Source organism: Carassius carassius, chromosome 13 (assembly GCF_963082965.1).
Source record: "Carassius carassius chromosome 13, fCarCar2.1, whole genome shotgun sequence".
In the NCBI taxonomy this organism is placed as follows: Eukaryota; Metazoa; Chordata; class Actinopteri; order Cypriniformes; family Cyprinidae; genus Carassius; species Carassius carassius.
This window is the reverse complement of record NC_081767.1, coordinates 3651038-3664616: the sequence shown is the minus strand read 5'-3', so window position 1 is coordinate 3664616 and position 13579 is coordinate 3651038.

Below are 13579 nucleotides of genomic sequence, written 5' to 3'. Positions count from 1 at the left end.
CTTCCAAGCTGCTTAGCAGCGAGGGAAATATTGGCTGCGCATTGAACAGTCTGTGGAGAGACATGTTCTGCTGTGGTCAGGGTAAATCTGTTATCATCAATCCTGCCTTTCAAGAACAGGTGTGGGTTTTGCCCTTTTTTGTGTGTTTCCTCTAATAATGCCTGTGGTGAGGATTTGTGCTCGGACCTTATAAGGGCTTAAAAAGGGCTTGCTCTCAGCTCTACAGCAACACACCCCAGCACCAATAATTCAATTCTGTGCCTGAGGTGGGTTTTGTTCCCTGAACACCCCACTTTTCCACTTTAAAGGGACAGTTCACCCAAAAAATCAAATTCTGTCATCATTTATTCCAAAACTGCCATAGAGTTCCAAAACTGTATGACTTACTTTCTTCTCTGTAATATAAAAATAGACGGTATTTTCAGTGTTTAAAATATCCCTTTAAAGGAATTGAAAGAATGGAAGCTGTCTAAATTGAGGGCAGCTACTGTATCTTCCAAGCTAGCATTCAAGAACTAGAGGTTGACTGTCTTAGCCGATAGCAGATATTTAAGGTAAAACTCACTGTACACTACAGTCTCCAGGCTCGTGGCATTCTGGGCACAAATATTTGACAGTTTATAAAAAATGAATCACTGTCTGGCCAACTGAGACTTCGGTATGGAGATAAAGGTTATGATCTTGATTTTTTTCAGTAGTGTTACTGCATATTGCAAGTGTTTATTATCAGTTTGTTATTTGCTTTTGGGATCTGAGTCCCAGAAATTGGTGGAGTGTGATCTCACACTTAATAAACAGACTTTTTGCATCAGTATATAGCTAACAGCATGATATTCTAATAAAACATATAGCAAAAATTAAACGACAAGACCAGGCGATGTGCTAAAAAATGAATAAAAATCAACTGTCATTATAGCAATCAGTCTCCCCATGCCATACAGTTTGCAGCTTGCCCAACTTGGATATCCAGTGATAAATATGAAATTAGAAGGAGTTCACGTCCAATTTCTGATTAGGAAACTCATATTTACAATAATTTCAGATGGCAGCATAAATGTGGTGCCACTCTGAAAAAGGTCATATAGGAGTGGGCAATGTGAGCAAAATACACAATATGAGGAATTTTATTTCACAGTAACAATATAAATTACATTATAGCCTAATTATTTTTACTTTAAATGATATCAGTCATTATGATAACAGTGTTTTTGATACCACAGAAATTTCACAATTCTTGTCATTATAAGAAAAAAAAACAGACAAAAAAAAAACTAATACTAGCCTAAATAATAATAATAATAATAATAATAATAAAACTCAAGCTCACAGAAGACAAGTAAACAGACAGTTATTAGAAAAGAATAAGAAACGAATTACTATCAATAGGACAAAAGACAAAAATAAAAAACTACAGTAGAACAAATAAATAAGAAATACTACATACATTGTATAAAGTAATCAAATGTATAAAAACACTGTCACTTAACAAAAACAGAAAACAAAACTGCATACTCTTCACTGTGTAAATTAAATATATATTTCTTCTTATTAAAGTGATTTAGTCAAGAGCAGTGAAAGATTTCCTCTCTTTTGTTGTTTGATTAACATGAATGACAGTCAGCAGGAACATTAGACTGCTATCACTTTAAGAGCTGCCCGGATCCGATATACTGTTACATGTTTTCTTTCTCAGCTGTTTGCTTTCACTTAAGACCTACTGTGTTCGAGTATACTTGCAAAGACGGGCATTTGACAAATACAAGTGTGTGTAATTAACTGTTCAAAGCCTATAAAGTGGCAAAAATAACTGGTGATTGTGTTTCAACAGCTTAAAACCACAATGCTTAAAAACGGCAAACAATATGTTTTCGTGACCACCCAGCACAGCAATATCATGTGAGCGTGTAACTCTCATAGTCTAAAATCTCTACCGTGTTATATCGGCCAACACTAGGTCTATAATTTATGGATCTCAGTACCTAATTCGAATCTTCCAAGACAAGTGTTTTGATAAGTTAAAGTGAGAAGAAAGATTCGAAGTAAAAGGAAAGTGTCTGTGTGTAGGGACAAATGACTGAACAGGAAAAGAAATCAATTACATTGACAAGAGAGGCCATAGTGCATAGTGACACATGAATCTTTATGGTTTCGATTAACATCAAATATTCCTCACATTAACAACACCGATCACCTAGTTAACAAAGCAGGAAAAGGTCACTGTGTAATTGATAACAGGACACTCTAAAGATACAGACTGACTATTTCAAATGTGGAAGCAATGCAGAAGGCTAATGTTCCACACTGTGATCAAGCTCTAATAAAGCTTACAGGCAGACATCAGCTTCCAACCATTTCTAAAGTTTACCTTCATTTAAAAATTTACTAAACCATGCCAGTGCCTCTCTCTCAGACTGTTGATTTCATTTCCAACATCAAATGTAATACATCCAACACTGAGCAAATCAGAGGGAACACGAAAAAGCCCTTAATAAAAGAAAAACTACATTTTCTATCCGACATTTCATACAAAATCAATCAAAACCTGATTACTGCATTTGTAACTGGGCTAGATGTCACACTTTTTACTCCATTTTTGAAAGTCACTTTCTTTATAAACACATTCATTAAAGACTTTTGACAAAAAAGGCTATTGAACATTTCCTTTATAGCAGAAGAAAACAACACAGTACATTGACCACATGCTGGCCTTTTGTGACAACACCAGGGAATAAAATCAGTTGTCACAATGGAACCTACTATTAAACCTCCAATATAACTCCAAACTGGGAATCGATTATACAGGACAAAAACTCATTAAATACTTTTAGTTTATAGGTACTTTAGAGGTGTTTGAAACCATCCTACAAAAACAATGCTAGTGGGAAGAAAAAAACATTTGTGTAACTGCTGTTCTGACTCAAACATCATACTGTAGTTACTAAAATACTCCTTGTGACAATTTTCTCAAAGGAATCTCCAATATACAAAAAATTCCCATTCACAAGCATTGTTATAGAAGACTGTATTAGATCTTGTGGCTTATTGAACATTTATCATATCCGGTAAAGCAATTTATCCCTGTCCTAACTTAATGTGAAACTGAAATCAAGAGAAAGTTTATGTGAAAGTCAGTCTGGACAAGACCTGTGATGCACTTGAAGCAATAACCAGATTTCAGAGATACTAGTTGGGAAAGCATGGAAAATTGCATTGGTCTTAAAACACTACACCAACTATAATTATCTTGGCAAGGAAAGAAGAGCTTTTGGAAGTTTCAAAATATTATGAAGATGTTTTAAAATCATGACACGAGATAAATATGTTAATAAAAATATGGGAAAAAACTCATTATAGCACTAATAATCAGAGATGAATAGGGAGTGACATTCGTACAGGCCTGTTCAAATTTAATGTGACCTCAATCAAGCTAATTGATCTAGTTATAAATGTTCTTGTCTATCAAATGTCGATTGAGTCATGTCCCTAAAGTGCATGTGTGCTTCTACTAATTGACAAAATCGAGTCTATAATTATGATTTTAATACAACCCCAAAATTACAATTAGACAAATTTGTGAAATTTCCATATTCAACACCGTTGACGCATAACAAATTCATCAGGCCTTCAAAAACAATTAAACATTTGTAAAAGCATAAATGTGCTCATAGCCTAGATTCTGTTGCATTGGTACTTAGTGAAACAATTTAAAGAAATTAATTGTGACAAAATAAACAAAATTAAACGGATACATTTTACAGAGTCTAAACACTGAGAAAACAAAATCCAGCCTGGTTATCAGGAGAGCAGAAGTTATGTAGGTAGTGCTGAATAAAAGAAAAATAAGTCAAACACATTTTCTGTTCTGCTGGCCAAAACAGCAATCAGTCAGAGATATGGTGAATAATATGAAAATACCAACTATATTGAAATGAAAATATATTTATGTTCCATCCAACTCAGACAGAACACTTTTTTATTGACACTTCCCATTTTTCAGAAATAATTTCTTATTTCTTTCTTCTATTTCATATCTAAATATTACTTTCTCATGTAAATGTATATTTGATATGGCCTGATCTGAAATGTTATTTCTGAATTTTTAAATTCCTCAGTGGTATTGTTTTCTGACAGCTATGCCACTGAGGAGTTAATAAACTGGAAGGTTAAAGGTTGGCTAATGCCAATGTCTGCATATTTGACAGAGACACCAAGATGAAAGTGTGTGTGCACATTCATAAGTGATTTTAAAGTGTGTTCCTTAAGAATGAAGAATGGCAACACACTCTTAAGAATATGGCAGTAGTGTCATTAAAAACTCTGCGACAAACAAACACACAAGAGACTTTTTCCTACAAAAGACGGATTGACAGTCAAATAAATACTAAACACGTCATTAAAAGCCATCATATTGGCAACAGTATTAGAAAATATTTTTATTTCCCTTCGAAAAAACAATGTAACCATTCTTATAAATATTTTATAACAGTATTATTGTATCTTCAAAGTTGAATGGAGTATAAAGTAAAATATGAAGTGTATATATTAGTGGTGGGCCCTTATGGGTGATAATGTGCTGCGTTAACGTGAGACTCTTACCGGGCGATAAAAAAAATTTCACCGTTAATCTATTCTCAAAGTTGGGTTGGGAGCTGGGTCTATACTAGGCGAGCTATAATGACTTTCACCTTGATATTTTAGCACGGATGTATACCTAGCCAAATCTATAGGGGGCGAGAACGAGTCTTTAAACCTGTGTGACGTGCTAACATGGATGCAGCTAAGACGCCGCCGGGTTTGCTTCAGGGAATTTTTTATTCTTTTTTAAGAAATTTCCCAATGGAAACATCGACAAGACGCACGCCTGTTTCACACATACCACGTCTGCAGTGCGTATGCAGTCCGTGTGCATTTCGTATGTGGAACAGAAGCAGCATGGACTCACACTCATTGTGCTTTCACACAGGACGCGTTTGCAGTCCGCTACTTGGACCGCAACCGTGTGAATGCTGGAATCCATGGCTGTGTAAAAAAAATACGCAATGCATACGCACTGCAGACGGAGTATGTGTGAAACAGGCGTAAGGTTGTTTGCACCTTGTGCAATGTGGAATTAGTTTACAGCTTTCTCAAGCAGTTTGTGATGCATTTTGGAAACAGGAGATGAGCCCCTGGTCTAATGCACCACCTGGCTTGAGAAACCCCTTCTCAAAGACTTACTTTTACTTTTAGTCATTATTTTATTTTGGTAGCACACATATTCTGAATGCCTTCGGCAGAATTCAAATGAGCCATTTTAATCTAGATTAATCTAGATTAATTCCAAGATTACAGTGAGATTAATCTAGATTAAAAAAATTAATCTATGCCCACCACTAGTATAAATATAAATTAAGATGTCTTTAGTATTATTTTAATATGTGAAACTTCTCTGTATAGGCCTGGGGAGGCATTAAAAAGAAATGGAACTGGAACGTTAATTTACATTGAATAAAAATAAAATAAAAAAATTAACACATTAAAACAAAAAAAGTGGACAAATTTTCCGCCCAAAGTATTGCAGTCACTGGAAAAAATACAAATGAAAATAAGCGTGAAACCAAAATTAAAAAGCCCAAGTTAAAATATATTGCACAAAATAAAAAAAATGAAAACAATGGTCACAGATCAATTTAAAATAAAAGTAAGCATGAATCAAAACTTTAAAGGGCACCTATTATGACCCTTCACCCTAATCAGTCTCAGCAGTCCCCAGCACGTGTCTGTGAAGTTTCAGCTTAAAATACCTCACAGATCATTTATTATATCATTTTGAAAATGCCTATTTTGGGCCCTATCATACATCCTGCGCAATGTGGCACAAGGCACGGCTACTTTTTGCTGTTTTCAGCCCGATGCAGTTTTCATTTCCCTGTCCTGCACCGCGTTGTATAAATATCAAATGCATTTGTGCCCATTTGTGGGCCCATGGGCATGCTGATCTAAAAAAGAGGTGTGTTCAGGTGCATTGTTGGTGCGCTGCTATTCTGAGGAACTGAAAATAGACTGTGCCATAGACCAACTCAAACCTGGTCTAAAGTCTGGCACAATATTTTTTGCTTGCTTGTATAGCTTTGTACATGCTTGTATCTTTAAACGCAAATGAGCTGCTTCTTCCCACCCCCTTTTCCAGGAATAGGGCTGAGCCTTTACAGGTCGTACCTCAGATACTTTGACAAAGAAAAAAAGAAAAACATCTGTTTGGTTTTGATTATTATGCATATCGCACTGAAATCATGCGTTTTAAAGCCATATCAGTTTGAACTTCTGATATACGGTTTTCTGAGCGCACAGAAAGCGTCTGTTACATGGCATGTGAGCACTAAACTTCTACAGTTCTCTTTCATGTCTCATCACACTTAATCTCAAATACACACAGGTTTATGTTAAAAACACAAGTTGAAAAAAACAGTTGGTTATGTCTGTGAAGGTTAACAGCTGGGAAATAAATTGCATGTGTATATTAGATCTGTATATTAAGTAACAACAGCGCAGACGTGCAGATTAATGGACTGTGATATTATAATATAATCCCCTACCTACGTCACAAAGGGGAGTGAAATCTGAGCAGCTCATTTTCTCACATGTTTGCAGAGAAAGGTTTACAAAACCAAACATACCGGGTTCTTCTTTTTCATGTTTTCTGAGTTAGATGCACCAGACAATCAATTATAGCACTTAAAAATGGTAAGGGTCTAATTTTGAACTGAAGAGCCCTTTAAACACATTTAAAATCATGTTGCACAAATCTGAAATATTAATATTAATGCTAAATTTGCACACTTGCAATTTGCCGACTTGCACACAAAATCATATTTTCCTTGGACTTTGCTTTCGTTTTTACATTTTGTGCAACATTTTTTTACTTTGGTTTGTAAATTTGGTTTCACACTTTTTTTTTTGTGACTCAAATACTTTTGCTGGAAGATTTATCTCATACGCCACAAACACACACACACACACACACACACACACACACACACACACACACACACACACGCACACACACACACACACAGTTTGAAGCTGCTCTGTAGGTAAGAGCCAGTGAAATCCCAGTGAAATGGGGAAATAAAAGGTCAATTCTTTCTTCATTCAGCCTGTTGTGACAAGCAGGGGCATGCCTACATGGTGGCCAGGGGTGGCATAGTGGCCCCCCTGAAATTTGGATGGCCACCCAAGGTGCCCAGGTGCCCCCTACCAGATGTATTGCGATAGGCTTGTTTTTAGTAAAATTCTAACTGCATCTGGCAGTGGCTGATCCTGGAATGTGTAGGCAGCTGCGTAGGGCAGCTTTCTTCTTCTCTTTATACTTAATTTAAGGCGGTTTCTATAGCGTGATCTTAATGACAATTTCAAGAGTGCATAATATTATGTGATCCATGTATGCACGAGCACGAATCTCCACTCGCAAGCGGATTTCCTTCACTCACACAAAGCTGGACGTTTGGCACTAAATGGAAGCAAGCTGATTATAGTCAGCCTTCTTGTTATTTTTTTTTCTCAATACTTATTTTAGTTAAATGCTTAAATTGTACATATGCATTTATTTAATTATTTTATTTAGTGCATTTGTATTTAGAAGTTTTTGTATAATCAAGCGTATAAACCAGGTTTCAATTATAATCACTGAGGGTGCTCTAGTATTAATGCACATTTTCACATATTTTGTCCCATCTATGGCTATGGTTATCACCATGTCAAACACTGCTACTTCAAGAGAGAATGCCGCATTAATATGCAGATGTCATTCCCTTAACTTTGCAACATGTGTGGCTGAAAAAAAAAAGTTCTACATTTTAAATGGATTGCAAAGACGCTCATCACTACTGAAAAGCTCTTTGTCACCCTTTTGTTCATCCCGATCTCACAAAGGTCTGTTACCAGTGTATCTCAAACGGTGCAATAAATAAATATATCATTTACATTGTGTAGGCCTATACACTCTGCCAAATTTCAATTAAATATGTTAATGTATTACATTTTTACTTCGCATTTCACTAGAAAGTCTAATTGACCACTTGCAGTCAACAGATCAGAATTATTATTCCAGAGCCAAAAAAATAAGTTCTAAAAAAATTCTAAAATCACCAACATAAGGACGAACTACAAAAATGAATGTGAAAAATGTGTGATGCAAGTGGTGTTATAAATATTAGCCGATCACATTTTGTCACATGTGTTGGTGTGTAAAGCAAAGCGCACGACGAAGGAAATATCAAAACTTGTTGTTCTTTTAATAATCCACAGGAGAGAAAGGGTACAATCAAACACAAATCCAAATGATCAAACATCAATAGTGGACGAAAGGAATAAATGGAGAACACAGACTTTTAAATATTGGGAACATAATCAAGGAGAACAGAAACAGGTGTGGAGTAATCAATTAACTAAACAAGAAAAAAAACATTACCAAATAAGGACACTCAGTAAAAACAGGAAAATAGAAGTCCATAACTGTGACAGTTTGCCTCCTCCCAGAACGGTGCGTCCCCGCACCGACAGAAATAGTCCAGAGGAGGGAGGGTGGGGGTTCAGGAGGCGGGCGTGGGGCAGGCAATGGAGAGGGAGCATAGACCATAGTGCCAGGGTGGAGTGGATGGAGGGAGGAGCCAGGGAAGAGCCTGGAGCAGGAGGAGCCAGATGAAACTCCAAAGGCCAGCTAGGATGGCGGTGGAAGAAGCCATGGTGGAGAAAGAGCTGACAACACCACGGGGCTAATTGACGGAGACTGAACTGATGGATGAGGAGCACAGAATGGAGCCAAGCAGACGGAGAGCCAGGTTGACATGGAGGATTCCAGAGGGCCAAGGCGGCGCTGAAGGCACAGGCAACAGAGATGGAGGCGGGGCTCCAGAAGACCGCTGCGGAGCCGGAGCGAATGAGGATGGAGGAGGAGCCAGAGGAAAGGAGGAGCCTGACATAACTGGAGGGATGGAGTGACGAGGCAAAGCCAGAGGAGTGGAGTCCCGAGGCAGCGGATGGTCTACGACTGACCAATGTGGAGCCGGAGGGATGAGGGAGCCCAGTGGACCTGGTGGGATGATGGGCCACAGTGGAGACGAGGGAGCTAAGTGCCAAGGCGGAGCCGATGGGTCAAAGGACCGAGGATGGAGTCCAGGGCTCAGAGGCTGGAGGCAGATACAGGGGATCCTAAGGCCAAGACGGAGCCGGAGACTGGAAGTCCCGAGGCGGATAAGAGTGCCCAGATGGCACTGACTGAGGGTGAGCTGAGGGACTGACAGGCACCAGCGGAGATAGGGTTGAGGAACTGGCTGGTTTGAGAGGCGGCAGGAGAGGGAGGCTGGGAGGGAACACAGGAGGATTAGGGCTGAACGGAACCAGCAGAGAAGCAGGAGAATTGGGTAATGCCTCCCCAAACCAATCTATTAAATCCATCTGGAAAATTTCCATAAGTTCCTCATAGTATAGTCCAGTGACCAGTTGCAGTTCACCCTCAGTGGCGGGAGTGTGGGCAGGGTTTCCCTCCAAGCCCTCAATCTCCACCAAAACTCCCTCGGGAATGGATGTTGACGGCTCACGCACTTGGTCAGACAATGCTGGAGGAATGGTCCAACTGCTTCAGGCATAGGAGCTCGACAGCTGGTAAAGCCATACTGGGAGAGGGCAAAAACATGAAATTGAATGTATACACACACTTCCAATATGCTTTCAAGAATTCCAATTCTGAAATTCGTGAGGGCTGCACTTACACATCTCATTACCCCTGGATGTAGTTTGTTGTATAATTGCGGGAAGAATGGGAAACAAAAAGAGGAAGACGAGACAGGTGAGAGAAAGACTTGAGACAGAGATTGTAATGGTGATAGAGAAGGCCATGGTCTCAGTCAATCAGTGAGCCTCAATTACTTAATAATGTCTAATTATTGAGCCCTGATTAACTCTCATCCATCTCCTGATATCACTGCAAGGACGTGCAAAGGACGAGAGGCTCATTCCCTTTTCCTGCTATTTTCACCCAGTTTTTGCCCGCAATTACTCCTTCATTTCATTGCTTTCAGTCGTCTCACTCTATCTATTAGTCTTTTCCTGCATTCATTCATCTCACTTGTCAGTACGTCATTTTTGGTCTAAGAAGGTCTGCCTGTGGGAAAGTGAAAAATCACAAATAAGATGTTTTAAATTTCAGGTGTTTGTCCAATGCGATAAAATCAAGAGCAAATTAAGAATTGAGCGGCTACTCAGAGCTCAACATTGTCTTAAAATAAATAAATAAATAAATAAAAACATATCTTAAACTAACCTATAAATCATTACAATCCAACATTTTTCCAGATTATTCCAAAACCAAATAATCTGTGCTGTGAACATTATGTAAACATACTAAATCCCAACATTTATCAATTTTATACAATTATATATGGAATTATATACATAACAAAAAAGTGTGAAACAACTGAAAATATGTCATATTGTTCTTCAAAGTAGCCACTTTTTGCTTTGATTACTGCTTTGCACACTCTTGGCATTCTCTTGATGAGCTTCAAGAGGTAGTCACCTGAAATGGTCTTCCAACAGTCTTGAAGGAGTTCCCCGAGAGATGCTTAGCACTTGTTGGCCCTTTTGCCTTCTGTCTGCGGTCCAGCTCACCCCTAAACCATCTGGATTGGGTTCAGGTCCGGTGACTTTGGAGGCCAGGTCATCTGGCGCAGCACCCCATCACTCTCCTTCTTGGTCAAATAGCCCTTGATGCCTTCAGTGTGACTCTACAATTTTCATAGTCATGAAAATAAAGAAAACTCTTTGAATGAGAAGGTGTGTCCAAACTTTTGGTCTGTACTGTTGTTTTTAGTAATATTTTGAATAAGTATTTTTATATTATCCATTTTCATTTTTCTGTTAGGTAAAGCTGTATTAATTCTGTTGTTTTTGTCATTTTCATTTTAATTTAAAAAAAAAAATAATACTATATAGTTCTAATTAGTTTTTATTTCTGTTTAAGTTTTAGATGTTTTAGTGCTTCAAGTTAAACTAAGAATAAATAAGAAATTATATCTTGGCAACTAGTTGAAATAAAATAAGTTTAATTATATTTATAAAGTTTATTGGTAACACTTTAGAATAATGGTCCGTTGTTAACAAGTAACTATGCAGGAATAAATAGGTAGTATTACATTAACACTCAACTTAATACAATTAACTAATAGAGAAGCAAGATTAACTAAGCAGTAAGTAGTAGCAAATTTAGGACAAAGGTAGTTCCTTATTAGATATTTGATAATTACTAAAAAAAAATATTCTCATTGAGAACTATTTGTGAACTATAACCAGTTAATAAAGAATAATCAATTAATTACTAATCACAACCAGAGATGTATAGTAACGAAGTAGAACTAATCCACTACTGTACTTGAGTACTAAAAGGCGGTATCTGTACTTTACTAGAGTATTATTTTTTTCTCCTACTTCCACTTTTACTTCAGTACATATTTTCGATGAGTTTAATACTTTTACTCCGATATTTTTTTATGTGCTGCATCGTTACTCGTTACAATTATAAAAATGTTACGAATCATTCCATTACAAACAGAACTGTAGATGGCAGGTTTGATGAAGCTGGCACATCATTGAGCGAATCAAGCGATTAAGAAGACTGCGCGTGCTGACTGAACTGCTGTGAAGAGAGAGATGAACACCGTGCCGAGCCAGATAATGACTCGTTCAAGAGTCAAGAACCAGTTGCATCGGTTTTCGAATCACCAGTAGTTCTTTCTGACAGTTCGATTCAATAAACCGGTTGAAGAAAACAGTTCACCGGTTCTTTTGCACTCGATGTAATGGCGTCATTGGCGTTGAGTGCAAACCTTCGGTTTACCTGGGCTCATAACATTAGCACAGAATCAGTTCAGAATCAACCACCAAAAGAATCAGTTCGGTTCAGACGCTCTGTGTGTCGGTTTGCTTTCACGCTGAATCACACATGCGCAGTATCATCAGCTCCTCGGTTCTCGAATCGGACGCGTCTGACAGAAACGGTTCTTGACCACTGATCTATAATATAAGTTATATATATAGATCAGTGTTCTTGACTCGTGAACGAGTCAATCTTTCGCTCATTATCTGGTTCGGCTCGGTGTTCATCTTCAGTTCTCTCTTCACAGCAGTTCAGTCAGTGTACTGTTTGAGTAAATGAATTACTCCGGGATATTGGTTTGTTTGAACTCAGAGGGAGTGTCAGCCACATTAAACAAGTTAACAGCTTAAGTCATTTGTGGATTAATGCGTATTGGAGACGCGAACCGTTTAAAACGATTCAGTTCGATTTGGTGAACTGTTTCAAAAAGATCCGGTTACATCGAATGATTCGTTCGCGAACCAGATATCACAAACTGCTTTGTTTTGAACTGTCTTACAACAGACATGGAAGAGAAGACAATGCTGAATAAAGTCGTAGTTTTTGCTATTTTTGGAACAAAATGTATTTTCGATGCTTCAAAAAATTCTAACTGACCCTCTGATGTCACATGGACTACTTTGATAATGTTTTTCTTACCTTTCTGGACATGGACAGTATACCGTACACTAGGGATGGGACGGTATGAAAATTTAATATCACGATTATAGTGACTAAAATTATCACGGTTATCAATATTATCACGGTTTTGTTGAAACAAGATGAAAGTGTTCAAAAATAGTTGATGCTCACACTGAAAACATTTCAGCAAGTTTTATATTTAATAATCAAAAAACAACTAATAAAACAAGCAACTCTATGCACTTAATTTAAAGAAAGATTAAATTCTGTGGCATTTCCTTCCTTACAATGAAAAGTGTAGAAGCATAGAAAAGCATAGAAAAGTCACTGACTTTCGCCATTCCTTCTCGAAAAAAAAACAAAAAAAAACATTGTGCGCTGCGCTTGCGTCAGACTGTTGCTGGCTGGACATGATTTAATAGTGAGTTATTAAAACCGCGATAATCAAACACGGTTTTAATGATAATTCATTTTTAAACGATATTACTAACCTTCAGCACATTTTATCACGGTTATCAATAAAACCGGTTATCGTCCCATCCCTACCGTACACACACTTTCAATGGAGGGACTGAGAGCTCTCGGACTAAATCTAAAATATCTTAAACTGTGTTCCAAAAATAAACGGAGGTCTTACGGGTTTGAAACAACATGAGTGTAAGTTATTAATGACATAATTTTGCAAATTGGGCGAACTAACCCTTTAATCTGTTTTTTGTTTACAAAATGTTACAGTCAAAGGAATTGTGATTGTCCTTTAGGTTAATCATTTGAAATAGTAAAAACAATATGTTCAAACTTTTGACTACTTTCTTTAATAACTACATAACACAATACTTGTACTTTTACTTTCAGTACTTGAGTAGTAAATTTTAAAATAGAGTACTTGCAATACTTAAGTACAAAAAATGTTGGATACTTTAGTACTTCTACTTAAGTGTGGTGCTTAAAGAGCACTTCAACTTCTACTCAAGTCATTTTTTTGATAGAGCACTTGTACTTTTACTCAAGTCTGGGTCTCTAGTACTTTATACATCTCTGATCACA